The 23079-nt window shown below is 42.0% G+C and overlaps 1 protein-coding gene across 1 annotated transcript in view; it reads left to right on the forward strand.

The window, feature by feature from the left end:
- Positions 1–23079, forward strand: part of DYNLT2 (dynein light chain Tctex-type 2) — a 495359-nt gene that overhangs the window by 235422 nt on the left and 236858 nt on the right. The gene's annotated exons all lie outside the window — the stretch shown is intronic.

The following is a 23079-nucleotide window of genomic DNA, read 5'->3' on the forward strand; positions in this document are numbered from 1 at the left end:
CTATTTGATGTGTGTATGATAACTATTATGTAGACACGGTGCTTCTGCATTACAATTACCAATCATTTTAATGGTGTTAAAATGTCATATTCCATCTGTATTTATTTAAGAATCATCAGGCTAAATTATTTTTTTTCCTGGAAAATAATGTGTTGGATGAGAATTATTCATTTAGGAGTTCTCCAGTTCTGTTCTATTTTTTTTTATTTCTACTTTTATGTTTCTGGCATTGTGTCACTGTATACAACAAATATGCAGTGACGCAATGTATGTGAGAAATAACTATAAGAAAATTATTGACATTGTTCACAACTATAAGTAGATGTATATGAGTATATAAATATATATCATTAAATGATAAAAGTTTAAAAAAGGCTTGTAGCACTCCTTCAGGGGTCAGACTAATGTCTCTCTGTGAGCAGCTGCATATTCCTCTACACTAGCCATCTTTTTGACCAAAACAACTTCATCCTTAACTTTTCCCATCTCAATCTCTATTATTATGGATATAATATCTTCAAACAGCAATATTCTCAACTTCTTGTCAAAAACCCACTTTAGCTGATGATTTCTTTCAAAAATATGATCTTACTAATCTAGCAAATAGTGGAAACAACCACGAACTAAGCACCAGAGTCCACTTAATAGATATGTTGAGTACAGCATATTTACCAGATATACTATGTGAAAAAAACTGTTAGAAGAAGAATTAGAGATTAATTGGGTGTTACTGCAGTTGCAAATGACAGAAGAAAAAGTAAAAAAAAAAAGTTTGACATGTAATGACAGATTTAGACATACAAATCTAGAAAGGTCAAGCTGTGCAAAAATCACCAATAAGGCATTAAGGAAATACATTTGTTCAAGGAATAAATAAGTTGTATTTCAGGGTTTACTTTTCAGATCCAACCAAACAGTAGTTTCTAATCAACTGAGAAAGCAAATTCTGAAAAAGATATGTGAATCAATTTTGAGAATGGTAACGTGCAGAAAAATAACAAAAGATGCAGTGTGTTGGTCAGCACTGTCACCTCGAACAAATCTTGCAGAGTTGAGCCATCTGCTGTGCATGCCATAACAGCAATCCAAAAGAAGTTGAACCCATCCTGGTAATGAAAAGCATCTTCTTCTGTGGGGCCTAGTTGACATATTTATTTCATTTCAAAGAAGCTGTCACAGATTGCCTGTCACTAACATCAGTATGTGACAGATGACTGCCATACACGTACATGAGAGCCAGGGCTGTGGCCCTTGTGTTTACTCACTGCCAAAAAGAGGCTTGAGAGCTACCAGAGGTATGGTCTGTTGAGTAAGACTACTGAGACCCAACAGATTAAAGTAGAAGAAAGTACACAAAAGTGTAATTCAATGACCAGTTTACCAAATGCAACCTGGCCTCAGGGACATAGAATAACTATGCAGTGTTGTCCTGTGTTTAAGCCTCCAACATCCAGACCCACAATAAAACTGCAACCTGATCACTTATACAGCTGTCTTTGGCCTAGCACCTCTTGACTCATTCTCATCATTGTCTCTGTGAACTCCAGTTTCTTCCAGTGCCCCTTTATACATGTAAATACTTTGTAAACATTTTTAGACACACACACACATCCTCCGGAATGGCTGACAGAATTATTCAATTCTCGACAGCTTTCTTCCTGGCATGATAGTACTACCACTTCTCTGTATTTGGCCAGAGACTATTACTTACTTGTCCACTCTTGATTAAGACAAATATAAAATTTAAAAATGAATATCTTTCACTGGTAATAGACTTAAGCAGTCTAGCTACTTGTGTATGGAACGCAACAGTTTGCCAATGCAGACAGTACAGTACTCCTTCTCAGATAAGTAACAATAACACATCTGTAAATAATGATGACAAGCCACAAAAGTGTGAATGTGAATAGATAAAGCTCTGCTTAAATAACATAATAAAATACATAATAAATAAAATATAATAAAAATAAGAGAAAATTAGGAAAACTATGAAAAAATAAGCTTCCTGCATCTGCAAAAATCTTAGCTTGTTTTTACATCAGCAAATGTTCTTAGTGTTACGAAGTCTGCAGCTAAAGGCAGTTAGGGGAATTCTGTACATTCTCTTCTTAAAGGAAATTACAAAGATTCATTCATGCATCTGCAAGATGTTAGCTTTTTCATTGCTGACTACATTTACATGGAGGCAAGCTGTCTGCAGGTGCAAGAAATGAATCTTGAGAGTTCTGAGCATTCTTTGCTGAGGGAAATGCAAAATTTAAAGGTAAAATGACAATCAGTTCAGCAAAAATAAGGTATGAAAATGGGAAGATAATAAGAGATAGTAGCCTCCCCAGCACCGTTAGTATTTAATAGAACACTGCATAATTTAATTTTATTTAAAGGAATCCAGTGCAATTTTTCTTAGGGCTGAAAGTTAATATTTGAGAAGCATACAAGCTATTTTTCACATCTAGGAGGAGAAAAGAGCTAAGAAAAGAACAGACAGCAATCAGTGTAAGTGGGGGAAATGGGCTGTAACATGCACTTTAGCATGGGTAAACCTAATTTTAGGTTAGGTTATGTCTATGGGTGCAGCTATCAAATTGGGAAAATTATTCCCATCTGGAAGGTTACACTTCATTTGTTAAAAATGTACATAGTGTTGTGTGTTTATTCTAAGTTAATAGGGTAATGGCAGCATTTTGAAAATGTATACATTTTTTGTTTGAAGGTTTCATAAAAAAAGTCTTAAGAAATGTGACATGGCTTCATATAAAGATGAGAAGAAGCAACTGTATAAAACATCAGCCTGCCAAGCATTAGTGTGGGCATGTAAGACAAAAGCTGGAAAAACACATTAAAAAAACTGCCATGTATAATAAGTGGAACTAAAGCTTTTATCATAATGGCTACTGTATCCATAGTATCTTGGAATGTAAATGGCCTTACCGGTATAGGCAAAAAGGAAGGAATATTGAATTCTATTAAGAAATACAGAGTGAAAATAGCAATTATACGGGAGTCACATTTGAAAAGAAATAAGCATGTGAATTTGAAAAAAAGGATTTTAGGATGTATATTCAGCAAGAGGGGCTCCAATAGTGATAGATGAGAGGAAAAAGACAATAATGGTAGATTTGTGGGAATAAAGGTGCATTGACAAGGGAGAAGGATTATGCTGCCATGTATTTATATTCCACCAAAAACTGGTATTAGGGAATTAAGTCATTTTTTGGGAGAAGTAAACAGCTTTCAGCAGGGAATATTACTTATAGGTAGGGACTGGAACTTGTTTTGCAATAGTGATGATATATCAGGGGACCTAGAAGGAAAAATATAACAAAAGAAGGTAGATTTCTGTAGAAATTTATGAAAATATTTGATGTTAAGTTGTCATTCTCGCCTTCATTCTTGCTGGATTGGTTCGGAGCCGATCCTCGGCTCCGACTCAGCCTATACTATAGCTCGAGAGCTATTTTTACTGGCTCGAGGCAGCCCTATATCCCACAATACCATGCGCTAACTCCCCAGATCTCGTTTGCCGCTTCGCTGCGAGGTTGCCTTTTTTTACCGGCTCAGGTCAGTAAAAGAGATTTTTTTCAATAGAGCTATTTTTCAGATAGTTTTCCTACCTTGGGTCCTTTTCGATAGTTTTATTTATTACAGCCCTTTTGTAGCCCTTCTTCCCCTCCTTTTACTTAATTTTTATAATCGGGCCTACGGGCTTTAGCTTAGTTTCCCCCACCCCTTAGAGTGTCTGTGTGTGGGTGTTTTAGTCAGTCCCCTTAACTCCTTTCTGGGTATAAGTTGAGTGAGTGTGTGGGCTGACTGTGTTTTCTGTATTTAGGACTATGTCCAAAGACGCTAAGGTCTCAGGATTCAAGAAGTGTGACTCTTGCTGTCAGAAAATGTCTCTGACAGACGGTCACACTTCTTGCGTCTACTGCTTGGGGCCTTTACACCTGCAGGACTCTTGTTCCGTCTGTCAAGGATTTAGTTCAAGAGTCCTGCAGGAGCGTCGTAATAAGCTCATCTTGAGGGGCTTATTGAAGCCCGATGACTCCCCGTCCAAGTCTGGCTCGGGGAAGTCTTCTAAAACCGCCAAACCTTCGGCTCCAGCTTCTGAGTCGAGGACTGGTGTAACTGAGATGGCTCCAACATCGTTTCCAATCGGATCCGAAGCTAGCAAGGTCGTATCCACTCCAAAACCTGCAACGGAGCCAACTCCAGCGCACAAGCGCTCTAGATCCCCCTCGCTAGAATCCGTCCGATCGGCTCCGAGATCACCACTCCTATCGGAGCAGAGTCATAGGACTCATTCATCCAGGTCATCCAGGCTTTCCGACCACGATATTGAGAGGGTGGTCAGTAGACTCATAAAATCTCAGGCACTAGCCCAAATGCTCCAAAGCCCGTCTCACCAGACTGTCTCTCCCTCGGTACCACCATTGATTCCTCCCCCGACTCACCTTTCGAGTTTGGAGCCGGAGTTTGTTGGAACCGTAACCTTGCCCACGTCGGAGCCGATACTTCCACCTTTGGCTCCGGCGTCGTTGGCTCCGACTTCTTCATTGGTTCCATCCGTGGAGAGGTCCGGGCGCCAGGACTCCATTGTCGGCTCCGAGGGGGCAAGTGGCATCGGACCCTTGTCCGACCCCGCTCTCCCTCTCGGAGCTTCGGCTCTGGTTAGTTCGGCCCCGACATCATTCTCGGAGTCTTCTCTGTCAGTGCCGGGAGCGGTTCAGGTCTCTTCGTGGCCGGCACTGCCTTTGGTGCCTGCTAGGGGAGCCTTCGAAGTGATGAGGAGCGTGCTGGACCCAGTGTCCACTCCAAGGTTAAGTTCTGCAGCTCCTCCCTCTACAGTGCTTGTTACGGTCTCTGGCCATGCTCCTGCATCTGACAGCAGAGATCCTAAGCATAGGGTACCCACTTTGGGTGTCTCATCCTCTTCCGAGGCCTCCCCTGAAGCTTCAGGGGAACCCCCTAGGAAAAGAAAGTGCAAGAGGAAGCACATAGACTTCCCCGAGTCTGTCACGTCAGACACCGACTTGGATGAGTCGGAGGGTTCCTCGAGATCCCCCTCTGAGGATGTCTCTTTTTCAGACATCCTAGAGATCCTGAAACAGAGGGGAAATTGGTCTACTCTCAAACCCTCCGAGGACGAGTCGGCTTACCTTGACGCTTTTGGATCTCGTCCTTCCACCTCCTGGGTGTCTCCCCCTTTCGACCCACTAATGGAAGTAGTGGCCAGAAAGGCGTGGGCAGCTCCTGACTCAATGGAACCTACCCCTAGGAGGCCCTCTAAATTTATTTCTGCTCCGGAGGACAAATCCTTTCTGACCAAAGGGGTTTCAGTAGATGCTATGGTAGCAGCAGCCACCAAGAAGGAATTAGCTGATCCTTCTGTACCTGTTCATCCTCCTAACAAAGAGTCCAGGACCATGGACAGGTATGGTAAGTGGACATTTGCTTCAGCGACCTTCGCCATGCGGTCACTGAACCATTTATGTCATTTCACCCACCTTCAGAGAGATTTGCTCAAAGAGCTGGGTGAAACCATACAGGATCCTTCTGCTGCGGGTTATCAGGACAAGTTGAACTCCCAGCTGGCTACCCTGAATTCCATTGTCAACTCCTCCATGCGGCTTATCTCCTACGCAGCCGATGGAGCGAGTAGGACCGCAGGCACAGGTGTTGCGTTGAGATGTCATGCTTGGATGCAACTCTGTAACTTTGCCGATCCCTTCAAGGCGTCCTTCACCAACACCCCCTTTGATGGTTCAGAATTGTTTGGACCTCAGGTGAAGAATACCCTCACCAGATGCGAGCAAGATGGTAAGACTCTCTCTGCCGTGGGAGTCCACTTTTCCACACCTTCTAGACCTTATCCTAAGGGCCAGAAGGGTAGAAAGATGTGGTTCCGCAAACCACAGGGAGTCGCGCCTGCCGCACGTGGTGAATTTCCCCCCAGAGGCAGAGGGGGGAACAATAACAGACGCCGCCCCAGGGGCAGAGGGGGTCCACAGAACCAGGGTTCCAGGGAATCCTTCCCTGACCAACCCTTTCAGCATCCCTGAGAAGCTGCACGACTGTCCACCTTCGGAGGCAGTCGGGGGAAGATTATCTCTGCACCCGGAAGCCTGGCAATCCCTCTCCCAAGACAAATGGGTACAGTCAATCATATCCGAGGGTTACAAAATTCCCTTAATTTCCCCTCCGGTACAACCGCCAAGACCCCTACCAGACGTACCACCCGGACAAAGGGGTCAGGCACAGCTAGAAATAAAAAAGCTGTTAGAAAAAAGAGTCATCCAGGCAGTCCCAGCAGATCAGCTAGGATCCGGAATCTACTCCAGATTCTTTTTGGTACCAAAAAAGACAGGAGACTGGAGACCCATTTTGGACCTCAGCAGATTGAACAACTCTGTACAAAAGACAAAATTTCGGATGGTAACACTGCAGTCCATTCTACCCTTTTTGGGCAGAGATAACTGGATGTGCTCGTTAGACCTCCAGGACGCGTACTATCATATAAAGATACACAGGCGCTCCAGGAGGTTTCTCCGCGTCCAGCTGGGAGCCAGTCATTATCAATTCAGAACCCTGCCCTTTGGTCTCACCACAGCCCCCCGGGTGTTCACCAAATGCTTGGCAGTGGTCATGGCTCACCTGAGACAAAAAGGATTCCAGGTGTTTCCATATTTAGACGACTGGCTCATTTCCGCTACCACCAAGCAGCATCTTATAATGGCCAGGGATTACACTATTCAACTTTGCAACAATCTAGGTATTTCTATAAATTTTGCAAAATCCTCCTTGTCGCCTTGTCAATGTATAAACTTTATAGGCACCGTGTTAAACACCACAGAAATGTCTGCAACGTTACCACCTCAGAGAGTGACAGACATACGGTGGAATGTTCAGTTTCTGGTTCAGTCCAACAGAGTTCAAGTCAAGTTAGTGCTGAAAACGTTAGGCTTCATGGCAGCGGCGATCCTTCTCCTCCCATTAGCCCGCTTCCACATGAGAATCCTTCAGTGGATGCTGTTTTCTCAGTGGTCCTTTCAACAGCTCCCAGTGACTCACAACATCTGGATAACCCCATCATGCAAGAAACACCTCTCCTGGTGGATGGTTTCCCCTCAGCTCTTTCAGGGCAGACCCTTTGTTCTTCCACCCCCAGTTGCCATGGTGACAACGGATGCCTCCCTGATCGGGTGGGGGGGGGCACTATCAGGGCAGGACTGTCCAGGGCACATGGCAACAATTAGAATGCCACCTGCACATAAATGTCCTGGAGATAAGAGCGGTTCTTTTAACGTTGCAAGCCCTTCAGAACTCTCTTCTCACAGGGACTATAGCAATTCAAATGGACAATATGTCTGTGGTGTGGTACATAAACAAGCAGGGCGGAACAAAGTCCTACCCCCTATGTCGAGAAGCACTCAGACTTTGGCAATGGGCGATTTCCTCTCAACGGTTTCTGATAGCAACGCACATCCCCGGGAAGTCCAACGTCATAGCGGACAGATTGAGCAGAACAATCCTCATGCCTCACGAGTGGTCTCTAAATCAAGCGGTAGCAGACAGAATATTTCAGAAGTGGGGCCAGCCTTGCTGCGATCTTTTCGCAACCCCTCAAAACAGCAAGTGCCTCGACTTCTTCACACTCTTCCCTCTACCAGGCCACCCCCCCAGAGATGCTCTTGTTCATAGTTGGCCCCGGGGTCTTCTATATGCCTTTCCCCCCTTACCGTTGATTCTGTAATTAATTCAGAAAGCAACCGCATTGAGATCCAAAATGATCCTCATTGCTCCGTATTGGCCTCGACAAGTATGGTTCCCATTCCTGCACAGTTATCTACTGGAACAGCCTTGGCATCTGGAACCCCTTCCGGATCTGTTGACCCATCTAACGGGCAAGCTGCATCAGTCTCTTCATTCCCTCAACGTCACAGCTTGGTTGCTCCACTTCCAGCCATAGCCAGGCTTCCCCTTATTTCTCTTCCTGTCCGTGATATCATTCTTGCTTCCCATAAGTCCAATACTAGGAAGACTTATGCGAGTAAATGGAAGCGTTTTTCACTCTGGGCACAAGCTAGGTCCTTAGATCCTTTCCATGCACCAATTCATAAGGTTCTAGACTTTCTGGCGGAGCTTTTTCATTCAGGGTCATCGTCAGCCACTATCAGAGTACAATTAGCGGCCATTGCTAATTTTCATGTGGGGCTCTCAGAAGCAAATATTATGCCACACAAACTCTGTAAAGCCTTCCTCAAGGGCATCTTCTTGCTTAGACCTCCCGTTAAGGATCCGCCTCCACAATGGGATTTAAATTTGGTTCTAACGTCATTGATTCTGCCTCCCTTTGAACCCGCAGCTTCTTGCTCCCTCAAGCTTCTTTCTTGGAAAACTCTGTTTTTAGTAGCCATAACATCTGCCAGAAGGGTATTGGAACTCCAAGCCTTGTCTGTCCGTCCCCCTTATTAGGTCTTTCATAAAGACAGGGTAACTCTCAGAACAAACCCTTCCTTCCTACCGAAAGTTTCCTCTGAAGCAAATCTAAACCACTCTATTGACTTGCCTGTCTTCTTTCCAGACTACTCAAACAGGGCTGAACAGAAATTACATTCATTGGATGTTCATCGCCAACTACGGTATTATCTAGACAGAACAAAACAACTCAGAAAGTCAGATCAGCTCTTTCTCTCTTATGCTGAAGGGAAGAAAGGGCTTCCAGTATCAAAGGTTACTCTTTCCAGATGGTTGACATCCATTATTACCTTTGTCTACGAGTTGAGACACAGGCAACTCCCGTCTAGGCCTAAGGCTCATTCAACTAGGGCACTATCAACATCAACAGCCTTTCAAGCAAGGTTACCATTAGATGCCATATGTGCAGCAGCTACATGGGCTTCTCAACATACCTTTATTTCCCATTACAAACTTGATATAGCCTCCAGAAATAGAGCTGACTTTGGTTCCACCGTACTCATGAGTCTGTTCCATTGAGCCACCCAGGACCAAGGTGCTAGGGACGCTGTCCCATCCAGCAAGAATGAAGGCGAGAATGACAACTTAACATTAAGAAGTTATGTTCTTACCATAACGTTCCATGTTAGTTGTCTTCTTCTCGCCTTCTTTCTTGCGTCCCTCCCTCCTGCCCCCTAGCCTGGACAGACTTGAAGGTCTCTGAGTCCTTCTATTTCATGTCATACAATACTTTACGGTTTCCCCGCATCTTTAGTGTTACCAGCAGGGAGTCCGTACTTGGAAATAAAGATAATAATAATAAATTTATACTACGTGTTAGCTGCCAACAAGATCTGGGGAGTTAGCGCATGGTATTGTGGGATATAGGGCTGCCTCAAGACGGTAAAAATAGCTCTCGAGCTATAGTATAGGCCGAGTCGGAGCCGAGGATCGGCTCCGAACCCATCCAGCAAGAAAGAAGGCGAGAAGAAGACAACTAACATGGAACGTTATGGTAAGAACATAACGTCTTAGTATAGAAGATGTGAATTCAATAGTAGGAACTCAAACATACTTTACATGTTATTCACCAAGGTACAATAACTGGGCTAGACTGGACAAACATTATATTTCACTTGAGCATGTTTATCTTATTGAAAGCTTTGATATACATCTATTAACTATTTCAGGTCATGCAGTGATAAAAACTAAAATAAAAATGCAGGGTAATGAATTAAAAATGAGACACTTACCTGTTAAAAAGAAAGAAATTTAAGGAATGGGTAGTCGAAATTATTCAAGAGTTATTAGGGAAGATATATTTTTCCGGGGGATACAGATAGTGAGTGGGATAAAATGAAAATAGAGTTTAAAAAGAGGGTAGAAACAAGAGAAAGATATATGGTTAAAATGTAACAGGATTTATTCAGATGGGCTGACAAAGGTTAAATTATTGCAGAAAAAGGGAAAGGTAACAGAACAGGAAGAGGGGCAGCTGTGAATTGCTAAAGAGAAAATAATGGAGTGTATGGGTAATATGCATGAGTTTAGAAAGACTGCTGTTAGTCAACTATTTTTGATAAAAGTTCCAAATCACAAATCTTTTAGTGCAGTGGCATAGGCAACAGAAGGTAGAAAGTGTTGTTGCCAAACTTACGGAGCCTATGACAAGATAAATAACCAGGGATCCTATAGAGGTCTTAGAGATATTTTGGAAATTTTATGTAAATTTAAATAAAGCAATTAACGTGGAAACAAAGAAAGAGCAGAACTGGGAAATATTTATGGAAAACTTAATTACGCCAAGATTAGGGGAAGATGATGCTCAACAACTAATAGTGATGTATAATCAATCTTTAGGGAAGTCTCCAGGAACAGATGGTATTCCTTTGGAGGTTTGGAAATTAGGAGGGAAGAAAGTGATAAAGATTTTGACGATGTAGTTTAATATTTTTTTAAAACAAGGGCAAGTGCAGAACAGAGTGTGTGTTGTAACTTTAAGAAGCATTCAAAGTGAGAGCACATGCATATAAGTAGAGAGCACGTACAGGCAGCAGTGCCATTTTGAGAGAACAGCTAGAGTGTTAACATGTATGAATGCAATAGTCAGTATGTTTATAAGTTTATTTAAGTTTAAGGTACTAAGCCACAATCCTGATGTGTTTGTATATAATAAAACTGCTTGAACCGAACCCACAACTGTTCATCTGTTTTATCCTGACCGGACGAGCGACATGGTGTCAGAACCAGGATGGAGAGTGCAACTTCTTCAAGCCATGTGGTGCCGGGTTAACGGTGAAGGTACATTGAGCAGGTTGGGTGATACAGTGCTCAAACGATTAAAAAAAGACCAGAAACAAACTTCAGGTAACCAAAACTCGCATAAATGATTTATTTTGTAAAGAAAACAATACGAAGCATTTGCAAAGCACAAAACGTATTATTAATCAAATGAGTAGTACAAAACTCATTATTAATCAAACAAAAGGTACAAAACGCATTATTGATCAAACAAAATATTAAAAACCATATTTGATAGAATTATTGGAAATATTTGGGTGTTCAGAGTTACTTCCGATATGCATAACGAGCATGTTAAAAGTAAAACGAGCACAAGAAAAGTATAATGATTATGATAACAGGTCAAATGAGCATAACAAATACAATAAAAGGGCTAAATAAGCATAAAAAAGCAAGACAACTGCATGTTTTTAGTAAACGACCATGTTTTGACATGAGCTACTATTTTGCATTAACCAAAGCTATGCAGAGCATAACTAGAGTTGTTCGAAGTATTTCAGAGTGTGCAAAGTGTTTGCAGTGTGTGCTTTATTACAGTACAATTATTTCAAAGAGTTTACTATGTGCAAAGTACAATTATTTCGCAAAGTGCAGTTAGAATACAGTAATTTTGAAAAGTTTCTTGTGCTGTGTATATTTTATTCACAGAGTGCAGTCATTTCAAAGTGTTTCTCACACAATATAGAGTTATTTTGCAAAGTACAACCATTTTGAGAAGTTTCTTGTGCTGTGTACAGTTCATTCCCAAAGTGCAGTCATTTCAAAGTGCTTCTTACACTGATAAGGAGGGGGTTCACAAAGTATATTGGTCTCAAAGTGTTCTTGTGCTACAAAGACTTATTTCACAAAGTACAGTTATTTCAAAGAGTCTGTTTTGCTATTGGGCATAATTACAAGTTCTGGCATAAAGTTCTGCCATATATGTGTGTGTGTGTGTGTGTTTGTACATAATTCCAAGGGTCTTTATTACTGTGTGTTGATATGGCAGAGGCATTTTGCAGACCCAGTCCACTTGTGTTTGATCATAATATTGCAGAGAATTGAAGAGTATTTGAGCAGGAGTATGATATTTTCATACAAACAGCTTTGTTCTAATAAAGATGCATGTACAAGGGCATTTATTTTGCTTAACTTAGCGGGGGTCAGACACCATTGAAAGAGTGCGTTCGTTTGTGTATGCACCAGCAGTATATGCAGGAGAAAGGGAAAACCGCCATATTGTTGTACAAGCTGAATTAAGGGAGGATCCTGAGTGCTTGAAATGTTAATTTAGAGAAATGTGTAACCCCCAGACAAATGTTACATTGGAGAGGCACCTATTCTAAACAAAAGACCAAAAGCCAGGAGAAACTTTTGCAACTTATCTTACTGACTTGAGAAACAAGGCTAAAATGTGCAGATTTGGTGATTTGAAAGACAAGTTGATAAAAGACAGGCTTGTGTGTGGTGTTAATAATGCAGCAGTGAGAAAGAATTTGCTTCGAGACAGTGATTTAACATTGAGCAAAGCTATAGAGATTTGTCAGACACATGAGCTTACAGAAAGGCACATAAATATGCTTGCAAGTGATGAGCATGGTTTCAGCAGCCTCTAGAGCAAATGTAGACAGCATGCAGCACATGGCCAGCAGAAACAGGCCTAAGCACATGGCAGCTGCAGCCCCTGCGGGATTTCCAGGGAGAACCCATAACTTTCCAGCAAGTTCTAAGACTAGCTCAGTAAAACAGACATAATCAGTGCAGAACAAGGGTGAGTTAGTAAAACTCAAGTCAAGTCTTATTGTTAACTGTCGTAATTGTGGTGCCAATCATGAGTCTAAAAGGGAAAAGTGCTTAGCATTTGGTCAGCAATGCCATAAGTGTAAAAAAATGGAACCCCTTTCAAACGTTTTGTAAATCAGGCAAGCCTCATTCACTTATTAAGAAAGGTCACTTAAAAAGGCAAGTTGATCATATACAAAGCTGCAGCTTTACTTTCTATGTAGATGGTGTATCAGTGGTTGATGAAAAGGTTAATGCAGTAAATTTATTGGCAAATAACAAAGTGTTTTGTACTGTCCTGATCAATGGTAAACCCACGGAGTTCAAAGTAGACACTGGTTCAAAGTGTAATGTTATGTCAGCAGAAACATTTGATAGAGTAAGAGATGGTGAAAAACTTAATTTAGCCATTTTTGCAAAGCTTGTTGCTTATGGTGGTGAGTAGATTCAGACCGAAGGCTCAGTAGCGCTTTCATGATGTTCAGCTGGGAACAGTTACAGCTTGCAGTTTTATGTAGTCAGAAGACCTGTGCAATCATTATTAGGTCTCAAAGACAGTTTAAGAATGAAACTGCTTTCTTTTACCAAAGAAGTCCATCATATAAGCCCATGTCCTTGTTCCAGTTTCACCGATGCTATTTTCTCAGAGTATGCTAATATTTTCGAAAACAAGCTAGGCAAACTTCCAGTTGTGTACTCCATGAAATTAGACCCAAAAGTCAGTCCAGTGGTCAGACAGTTGAGAAATGTTCTGATAGCTATGCGGAACAAAGTCAAGGTCCAGTTAGATAAAATGGTCCAACAAGGTGTGATTTGTCCAGTCACAGAACCGGATGAATGGGTATCTTCCATGGTAGTTGCTCATAAGAAAATCTCAGATGAAATCAGAATATGTATTGACCCAAGAGACTTAAAGCATTAAAGAGACCCCCACCCTCATGCCAAATGCCACTGTTTTTTCTGTCTTAGATGCAAAGAGTTCATTTTGGCAAGTAATGCTTGATTGCAAATCTTCACTACTGACTACATTCAGTACCCTAGTTGGTAGATACAGATTTCTCAGAATGCCTTTTGGAATAAATTTTGCCAGTGAAGTCTTTCAGCGTGCAGTGGAGCAAATTTGTTCAGGTTCCATGTGCTGTAATACTAGATGATTTATTAGTTTGAGGCAATGGTGAAGCAGAGCATGACAGATACCTTGGGGAAGTTCTGGACAGAACACCTGAAGTGAAGTTAAAGCTCAATCCTCTGAAATGTAAATTCAGGCTACCAGAAGTTACTTTTCCAGTACATTCTTATGACCAGACCCTTCCAAACAAACAGCTATTCTAGAGATGCCAGCTCCAGACAATGTCCAAGCCTTACAGCATTTTCTTGGTATGGTTAACTATTTGGGCAAGTTTATACCAGACTTCAGTGAATTATTAGCACCTTTACAAGAGCTGACATGCAAAAATGTTGCCTGGTCATGGTTGGAACAACACCAGAGAGCATTTGATGGCCTTAAACAGAAAATTGTCAGTCCACTTACGTTAAGATACTATGATGTCCACAAACCAGTCATTCTTTCCTGTGATGCTTCAAAGTTCCGTCTTGGTGCATTTATTCTTCAAGAGGGTAGACCAGTAGCCTATGCATCTAGAACTCTTACCCAAACTGAGATGCAGTATGCTCAGATTGAGAAGGAACTTTTGGCAATTGTGTTCGCATGTTCGAAGTTCCATGATTATATTTATGGCCGAGTTATCCAGTTTGAGACTGATCATCAGCCTCTAGTCACTATTTTAAAGAAGCCTATGCATACAGCTCCATCAAGACTACAAAGAATGATGCTCAGATTACAAAAGTACAACTTCAAAATGGTCTATACTAAATGCAAACAACTTTATCTGGCTGATACCTTATCCAGAGAAAAGCTTGATGCAGAGAATTTTGACTTCAATGTCATGGAGGTGCATAATATTTCTACCACAAGACTTGATGAGCTAAGAGATCATACAAAGACTGATTCAGTTTTGCAAAAGCTCAACCACTTCCTCAATGTTGGATGGCCGTCCAAGCAATTTTGTGTAGCTATAGAAGTGTAACCTTATTTTCCTTACAGAGACGAGATGTTGATGGAAGATGGTATCATTTTCAAAGGTCCTAAAGTTGTCATTCCTACTTCCTTACAACATGAGTACATCCATATTTTGCATTGTGGCCACCCAGGTTCCGAACCTACCAAAAGAAGGGTGAGAGGACTAGTATTATGGCCTTCTCTATCGAAAGATATTGATAACGTGCTTTCATCTTGTTCAGTATGCAATAGTACTAAACCACATTTGCAAAAAGAGCCACTTCAGATAAGCCAGATTCCTGAACTACTTTGGTCAACAGTAGCCACTGACATATTTGAGTGGAACAGTCAACATTACTTAGTTTTGGTAGACTCTTATTTGAACTAGTTCTGGATCGATCTGCTACCTAACCTAACGTCCATTACTGATATTACTAAGTTGAAACATCACTTCTCAGTCCATGGTAGTCGACACAAAGTTATTTCTGACAACAGTGCCCAGGTTACCAGTCAGTTATTCCAGAAATTTGCAAAAGAGTGAGACTTATCCATATTACTAGCAGTCAGTAATACCCCCAGTCAGACGGCTTGGCTGAGCATGCAATACAAAGTGCAAAGTAATTACTAGAGAGGTCAAAGTATGACAATACCATTATCTTCCTGAATTTGCTTAATCTCAGAAATATACCCCTTGACAACTTACTTGGCTCACCTGCTCAGAGACTTCTGTCTAGGCAAACCAGAACAACTTTGCCTATCAGTTCAAGTTTGTTGGTGCCTAATGCTAAAAACACCAGAGCAATCAAAGCCCAGCTATATAAAAAGTGTTTCTTTCAGAAGTCCAGCTATGATAAAATGAGCAAATTTCTTCATCCATTGAAAGTAGGAGAGATGGTTAGGATGCAAACAGTGAAAGGTTTTGATCAAATTGGTCTAGTGATAGGTATATGTGCCGAGCTGAGATCCTGTTTAGTGGAATCTGAAGGTATAGAATATAGAAGAAATCACAGGCATCTTCTTCCAGTGTCTTAATCTATATCACATCATCATACCTTTGATACAGACTCTAGATCTCAGAGCAACCCAGATGATGTTCCCGTTGAAGGACATGTCTCAGTACCTATTCCCATTCCTGATAATATCCCAAATGTCCCTGAAGTTGAAAATTCATTAAAGACATTCCCTGTTGCTAAACCCAGTTCTAATTTTTATGCCACACGATCAGTTTGCATTGCTAGACCTAGTGTAAAATACACAGCAACGTGGACATGATTGTTTTATTTGTATCTATTTCTGTATGATTGCATGTCAAAGAATTAGTGCTGTATAATTGCATGTCAAAGGATCATTTCTTTGCAATTGCATGTCAATGAATGTTGCCATTTTCAGTGTATAACTTATTTCTTAAAGAGGGAGGATGTAGAACAAAGCATGTGCTGTAACTTTAAGAGACATTTCAAAGTGAGGGCACATGCATATAAATAGAGATTACTTGCAGGCAGCAGTGCCATTTTGAGAGAACAGCCAGAGTGTTAACATGTATGAGTGCAGTAGTCAGTCTGTTTATAAGTTTATTAGGTTTAAGTTACTAAACCTCAGTTCTGATGTGTTTGTATATAATAAATCTGCTTGAACCAAACCTACAACTGTTTGTCTGTTTTATCTTGACCAGACGAGTGACAGGAAGCACTAGCATTTTGGAAGAAAGCTGTGTTGGTTTTATTACCCAAAAAGGGTAAAGACACATTAAACCCAGCCTCATATAGACCCATTTCCATTTTAAACCATGATTATAAAGTATTTACATCTATACTCACTAAAGAATGTCAGTGGTGTTGCCAAAATTGATAGGTATGGATCAATGTTGTTTTGTGGTGTGGAGGCAAATGTTTGACAGCATTAAAAGAACAATGATGATCCAGAGAGAAGCAGAATGTAAAAAAATACCGTTGGTGGTGGTGGGGTTTGATGCTGAGAAAGAATTTAACAGAGTAAGCTGGGATTTTATGAGTTAGGCAATAGAAGCATTTGCATTTCTGATACAATAATAAGGTTAATTAGGAGGATATATAAAGGATCATAGGCAGGAATTAAAGTGGAAGGGTTCCTCTCTGATTAGTTGTGTTTGAACAGAGGAACCAAGCAGGGGTGTCCTCTTCCAGTGTTGCTATTTGCTTTATATTTAGAGCCACTGACAAAGAAAATTTACTGATATAATTAATATGATAATCAAGAAAAGTTTGCTTTATTTTTACTTATTTTTAGTACTTGATAAATCCAGAAAAGGACATCTCAGTGTTGTGAAACATTTTCAGACAGTTTCAAGTCTTTTCAGGATATACCATTACTGATGATAAAACAAAGGCTATAGACATACATTATTTGTCCACGAGTGGCTGTTCAGCAATACTCATATTTATTGAGACATGATAAGTTGAATTATTTAGGAGTATGTATTAAAAAGGCAGTTATGGCAGCTAAGGATATGTGAGAAGAGATTAAACAAAAGGTAATACAAAAACTGAGAAACAGGAAACTCTTGTTTACGGACATGGATAGTAAGATACTTTAATTTTATATGCAGGTCAGACATATTTTTATTAACCAGGGGAAAGGTTTTGTACAATAATTAATAAAGAGTTGAAGGAATTTATCTGGGAAGGAAAGCAAGCAAGGGTTAAATGAGATAAGTTGACCCTCCCAGTGGAACAAGGTAATTTGGGATTACCTGATTTAAAGGGATATTTTAGAGCTACACAGTTAAGGCTCATATTCATTGCACTAGCAGAAGGTTCTAATTCAAATTGGAAAGGTATGATGATGAAGCAGGAGGGAGGAGTTCAAGAAATAAGGACAGTGGAATTTTGGACGCAGATCTTTAAGGAGAATAATGACCATCATACAAAATATTATATTTATAAAGCTGCAGAAAGTATTATAAGAACTAAGCCAATACATGAATGGAGAAAGGAAATTTTACCAATAAGGATGACTGTAAATACAGATAATAGTAATAACAATAATCCTATTTGTTAACCAGGTAGGGCCACTGGACTCACAGTCCCTTTACAGGGGTGACCCAGGAGCAATGCTTGATTACGTGACTTGCTCCAGGTCATAGAGGAAGCAAATGAGGGTTAAGGGAATAAAACCCTGTACCACAGGAAGTACAGCTTGCAACCTTAACCTCTTCACCAACTGCTACAGAGAATAGACAGGAGGCTCTAGAGAAAACTGACAAAGGAACCAAGGTACTGGGAGCAAATAACTAGAGAGGGAAAGGTAATAATGTGAGGTGAGCCAGGAAAACATTTGGACTGCAGGTAAGAGACTGTCTTTCCTATCAGGGATTGATGATAGAGTGTAGACAGAGAGAAAGGGATAGAGGAATCCTAAGTGAAAGACCTGTTCTGGTAGAGTTAAATCAAGAAAAGGAGCTGCTCTTAAAAAGAGGATAATTAATAAGGCATGTAAACTATTAACGATAAGAATCAGTCAGAGGAGGGTAGACAAGATGGAGAAGAGAGTTTGAAAAACACGATTATACTAGGGAACTATGGGAGGACATATGTAGTCCAGAAGGTTTAGGACTTTCACTTAGAAATGTTTGCATGCATTTTTTTTTTTTTTACCTCAAGCAGACTTCGAAGATTTTTTCCTAAGGTAGATAGCAAATGTAGGGATGATGGGAAAGGAAATGGTAAATGGAAGCATGTTTTTTGGGGAAATGAGATGGCAGACTTAAAAAAAATCCTATAGAGTACTCTGTCAGAAGTATTGGGAAGCAAATGGCTGTAAGTAAGGAAATGATTCTTTTGAGCTGAGATATAAGGTATGAATTACCTAGGCATTGTAAGACCTTAAGTTTAATTATTTTGTCTGCTGCAAAAAGTAATTGCAAAAAAATGGAAATCAAAATCTAAACCAACTGATTTTGAAGTACTGAATATTATAAAACAGAAAAAAGAAATAGAATATGGATCTTTAGAAAGGGAAGGCGCAAATTACATTGAAATAAATGGAATTAGTGGGAACAATACATGTAGTATGATGTTCAAATGGAAGAGTGGGGTTTAAAAGAAGGCATGAATTGAGTGATTTATGTAATGTTGGAATGAAAGTTGGTATAAAGAAAGAAAAAACTTTCAATGAATAATGTGAGTAAATAAAAAAACTGTTAATATGGTTTTTCTTCGCTATTTTCTCTTTTGGGCCAACAAAATCTCCTCTTTTCTCTCCTGTCCAACAGGAAATGTGAATAGATAAAGGGATTCTTTATAGCCAAACTTCAGTACTGGCTACCTCTTGCAGCATCTGCCTCCAGAAGAAACTCTACTACCATGCATTCTCCATCTCCATCTGCTGCTTCATTATCCTTTTTACAAAGTATGAATATCACTGTCTTACACTAGCCAAAATCAACTGGCTGCTGTTTCAGCAATGAGCCAATACAGTCCCTGATAACAAACTTTTCCATTTCCTGAAAGAAAACTCCTACCCTTCTATTTCCTCTAGCTTACTTAAACAGAATTCATCATATAACCTTAGGTGTTGTAACCATTGAGATCCTCTCTTGCAAGCACCTAAAACCAGACTGCAGTGCTCTAACCACTCCCTTTCTACCCTTTGTAACCAAGATCTGGAGGAATCTTCCCTCCAGTCTTAAAGACCTATCTAAGTGCTCCTCCTTTTGGCCACAACTTAAAAACAATTCACAGCACAAGCTGCTTGTAAATGTTCTGCCCCAGGTCACAAAACCTAGTTTTCCTAATCTCCAACACCTACCATCTTATAATTTTTACTATAGTATCTTTTCTATGACTAACATGTCACTATAACTGATGTAAATATTGTACTTAGTGGTTTCTGTTGATTACCCTCTTAAATTAATTTTTCTATTGTACATTAACATTTGATGTGAGAGTGTTCAATCTCGCCGTTTGTTCTTACACACGGGTTCGGAGCCGATCCTCGGCTCCGAGTCAGTCGCATAGCAAAGCTCTGCATCTTAGAGAAGCTCGAGACCAGGCTATATCCCACAATCCTCCCTGCCATTACTCAGCTCTAGTTTGCCGCTGCAACGGGTCACATTGCTACAGAGAGCTCGGACCAGAGATTTTGTTGTTAGACAGATAAGATAGTCTTTTTTCTTTCTTTCAAAAGTTATTATACTCCTATACCTTTTTGATATTTATTTTTTATACTATAGTGTGTGTGTATGTATATTATAGTTAGTTTTTATAGGTTTCCCTTTGGGGCCTACCCTTACTTAACTGTAAATTCTCTTTAACCTAAAACTATTAAACTTTAAATACCTCTTCTTTAAGTTTACTATTATGTCTGAAAAAGCCAAGTCTGGTTTTAAAAGGTGTCAGTGTGGACAGAAAATGTCCATCACTGACAACCATACTTCCTGCGACTACTGTCTTGGCCCTCTCCACTTGCAAGAGGATTGCTCTATTTGCCATTCCTTCAGTGGGAGGGTCATGACAGATAGACGCAGGAAACTTATTGATAGGGGGCTTCTTAAGCCTGCCTTCCAAGAGGCCTTGGACAAGTCTGACCAGGCTTCTAAGTCTTCGAAGGGGTCGAAGATGTCGGAGCCCATGTCATCGGCTCCGAGTACATCTTCTAGAGTTCGTTCGCCGGTTCCACAGACTTCGGGGCCGAGCGTTGAACGTTTGTCTCTCACTGAGCCCCCAGGTCTTGGAACCGGTGTCGGAACTACCGCCACCGTCTATTCTTCAGTCGGTGCCATCTTCGGCCCCTTCGACCTGATCTTCCAGACCATTATCTGATACTGATGTGGATCGTGTCATGCAGAAACGTATGGAGAACACGGCCCTTTCCAAATTAATTGCAGTTTCCTCCCAGTTGGTGTCGAAACTAGAAGGCCTTCCTTTATTTCCAACAGGTCCTCCTTCGAGACCCATCCAGTCTTCGGAGCCGGAAGAGGATGAGCCGATGATAGTGGAGCCCTCGGTGCTGAAACCGTCCATTGCACGATCAACACCATTTACCTCGACTCCATCGGAACCGATAGGTGAGTCGCGGAGTCGACGATCTCTCCTTGGTTCCGGGACCGAGAGTCGTACCGACCTTTCGGTTCCGACTCTCCCTCTCGGGGCCTCGGCGCAGATCGGCTCGGCTCCGTCCTCGGGGTCGAGACCCATGGGCCCCGTGTCTCGGATTCTTCCATGTTCTTCGGAACCGGGGGAGTCCTCGACCCGAGGTTCAGGGGTTTTTGACCTTATGAGGAAGGTTTTGTCTACACAGACAACCACTTCATCGGACGCGTCTTCTCCCTCCCTTAAGGAGCCGCTCTCTGTTTCTCTTCCCACGACACATCCAAAGCGTGGAGCACCATTGTCTCAGCCATCCCTAGAGGATGCCCCCTGTTCCTCGGAGGCCTCACCGGAATTCCCCTCCGATGAGGTCCCGAGGAAAAGATTGTGCAAGAGGAGGCACTTAGACTCCCCACAGGAATCTCTAACTTCTGACACTGACTTGGATGAGTCAGAGGGGTCCCCAAAATCCCCCTCCAAGGATGTCTCATTTGCGGATATCTTGGAGATATTAAAACAGAGGGGTGATTGGCAGTCCCTAGCCCCCACTGAGGACGAGTCAGTGTTGCTGAAGGCATTTGGTGCTCAACCTTCTACCTCCTGGGTTACTCTGCCCTTCGATGAGTTAATGGATTTGATTGCTCGAAGGGCGTGGGAGACACCGGACACAGTGGAACCGGTCCCTCGAAAACCAAGTAAATTTATTACTGCTCCCCAGGACAAGACCTATCTCACAAAAGGAGTCCCGGTTGACGCTATGGTGGTGGCCGCAGCCACTAAAAAGGAGATGTCGGAGTCTTCCTCTTCTGTTCATCCTCCTAATAAGGATTCTAGGACTATGGACAGATACGGGAAGCGCATTTTTAGTTCAGCGACTTTTTCCATGCATTCGCTAAACTATTTGACACATTTTACACGACTACAGAGGGCTCTCATCAAGGAGCTGAGAGATACCCTCCAGGGTAACACAGATGCTGCTGTTTCAGATAAGGTAACAGCACAACTTAACACCCTTACCTCCGTAGTGAACTCGTCCATGAGGCTCATCTCGTATGCGGCTGAAGGGTCGAGTAGGGCCGCAGCTTCAGCGATTGCTCTACGAAGACAATCCTGGATGCGGCTGTGCTCTTTTGCGGAAGCCTTCAATTCTTCTTTCGCCAACGCCCCCTTTGATGGTGTCACTCTTTTTGGGCCCAAAGTGAAAGAGACAGTAACTCGGTGTGAGCAGGAAGGAAAGACTCTGTCTGCCGTCGGAGTCCATTTTTCCATTCCATCCAGACCGTACCCCAAAGGGCAACGAGGCGGAAAAATGTGGTTCCGTAGAACTCAGGGATCTTTCCAGGCCACACAGAGTGAACCCCCCCCCCAGAGGCAGAGGGGGGGGCAGACATGGAAGACGCCACCCTGGCGGCAGAGGGGGTCCGCAGAACCAAGGCGAGAGGGATACTATCCCTGGTAAGCCTTTCCAGCACTCCTGAATGGGGGCCCGACTGTCCTGCTCTGGAGGCAGTCGGGGGGTCGCTTGGCTTTATACCCACAGGCCTGGCAAACTCTCACCTCAGACTCCTGGGTAAAAAGCATTGTAACCAGAGGATACAAAATACCCCTTATATCAACTCCACCCCAACAAAGAAGGTCTCCAGATGTGCCACCCCGTCTGCGAGGCCAAGCAGCAATAGAAATTTCAAAGCTGCTCAAAAAAAGAGTCATTCAGCCAGTCCCGGCGGACCAAAAAGGATCCGGAACTTACTCAAGGTTCTTTTTAGTTCCGAAAAAGGCAGGAGACTGGAGACCCATTTTGGATCTCAGCAATCTCAATACCTTCGTGAAGAAGGAAAAGTTCCGGATGGTCACGCTTCAATCGATCTTTCCATTTTTGCAGAAGGACGACTGGATGTGCTCGATAGATCTCAAGGACGCATACTACCACATCAAGATGGCCAGAACGTCCAGAGATCACCTGCACTTCTGGCTGGGAGCCAGTCATTTTCAATTTAGAGCCCTGCCCTTTGGGCTCACCTTAGCCCCCAGGGTATTCACCAAATGCATGGCAGTGGTAGCGTCTCACTTGAGATGTCTAGGATTCCGGGTGTTTCCCTATCTGGACGACTGGCTCCTCACCGCCACCACCGAGCGTCTCCTCATACAAGCAAGAAACTATACAGTCAACCTTTTTTCCCACCTAGGGATTTCCATAAACTTCAAAAAATTTGTCTTACTGCCCTCACAGCATATTTCATTCATCGGAGCGGACCTAGATACGCACTTAACATTGGTAAAGCTCCCTCAAGTAAGGGCTTCATCCCTCAAGGAACAGGTTCTTCTTCTGCTGCAATGCAGGAAAGCCCCGGCCAAATTGGTGTTGAAAGTTTTGGGACTCATGGCAGCGTCCCTGATTGCGATTCCCATGGGAAGATTGCACATGAGGCTCCTCCAATG

The sequence above is a fragment of the Protopterus annectens genome, chromosome 1.part0 (assembly GCF_019279795.1).
Source record: "Protopterus annectens isolate FY-2018-M chromosome 1.part0, PAN1.0, whole genome shotgun sequence".
NCBI classification, from domain to species: Eukaryota; Metazoa; Chordata; order Ceratodontiformes; family Protopteridae; genus Protopterus; species Protopterus annectens.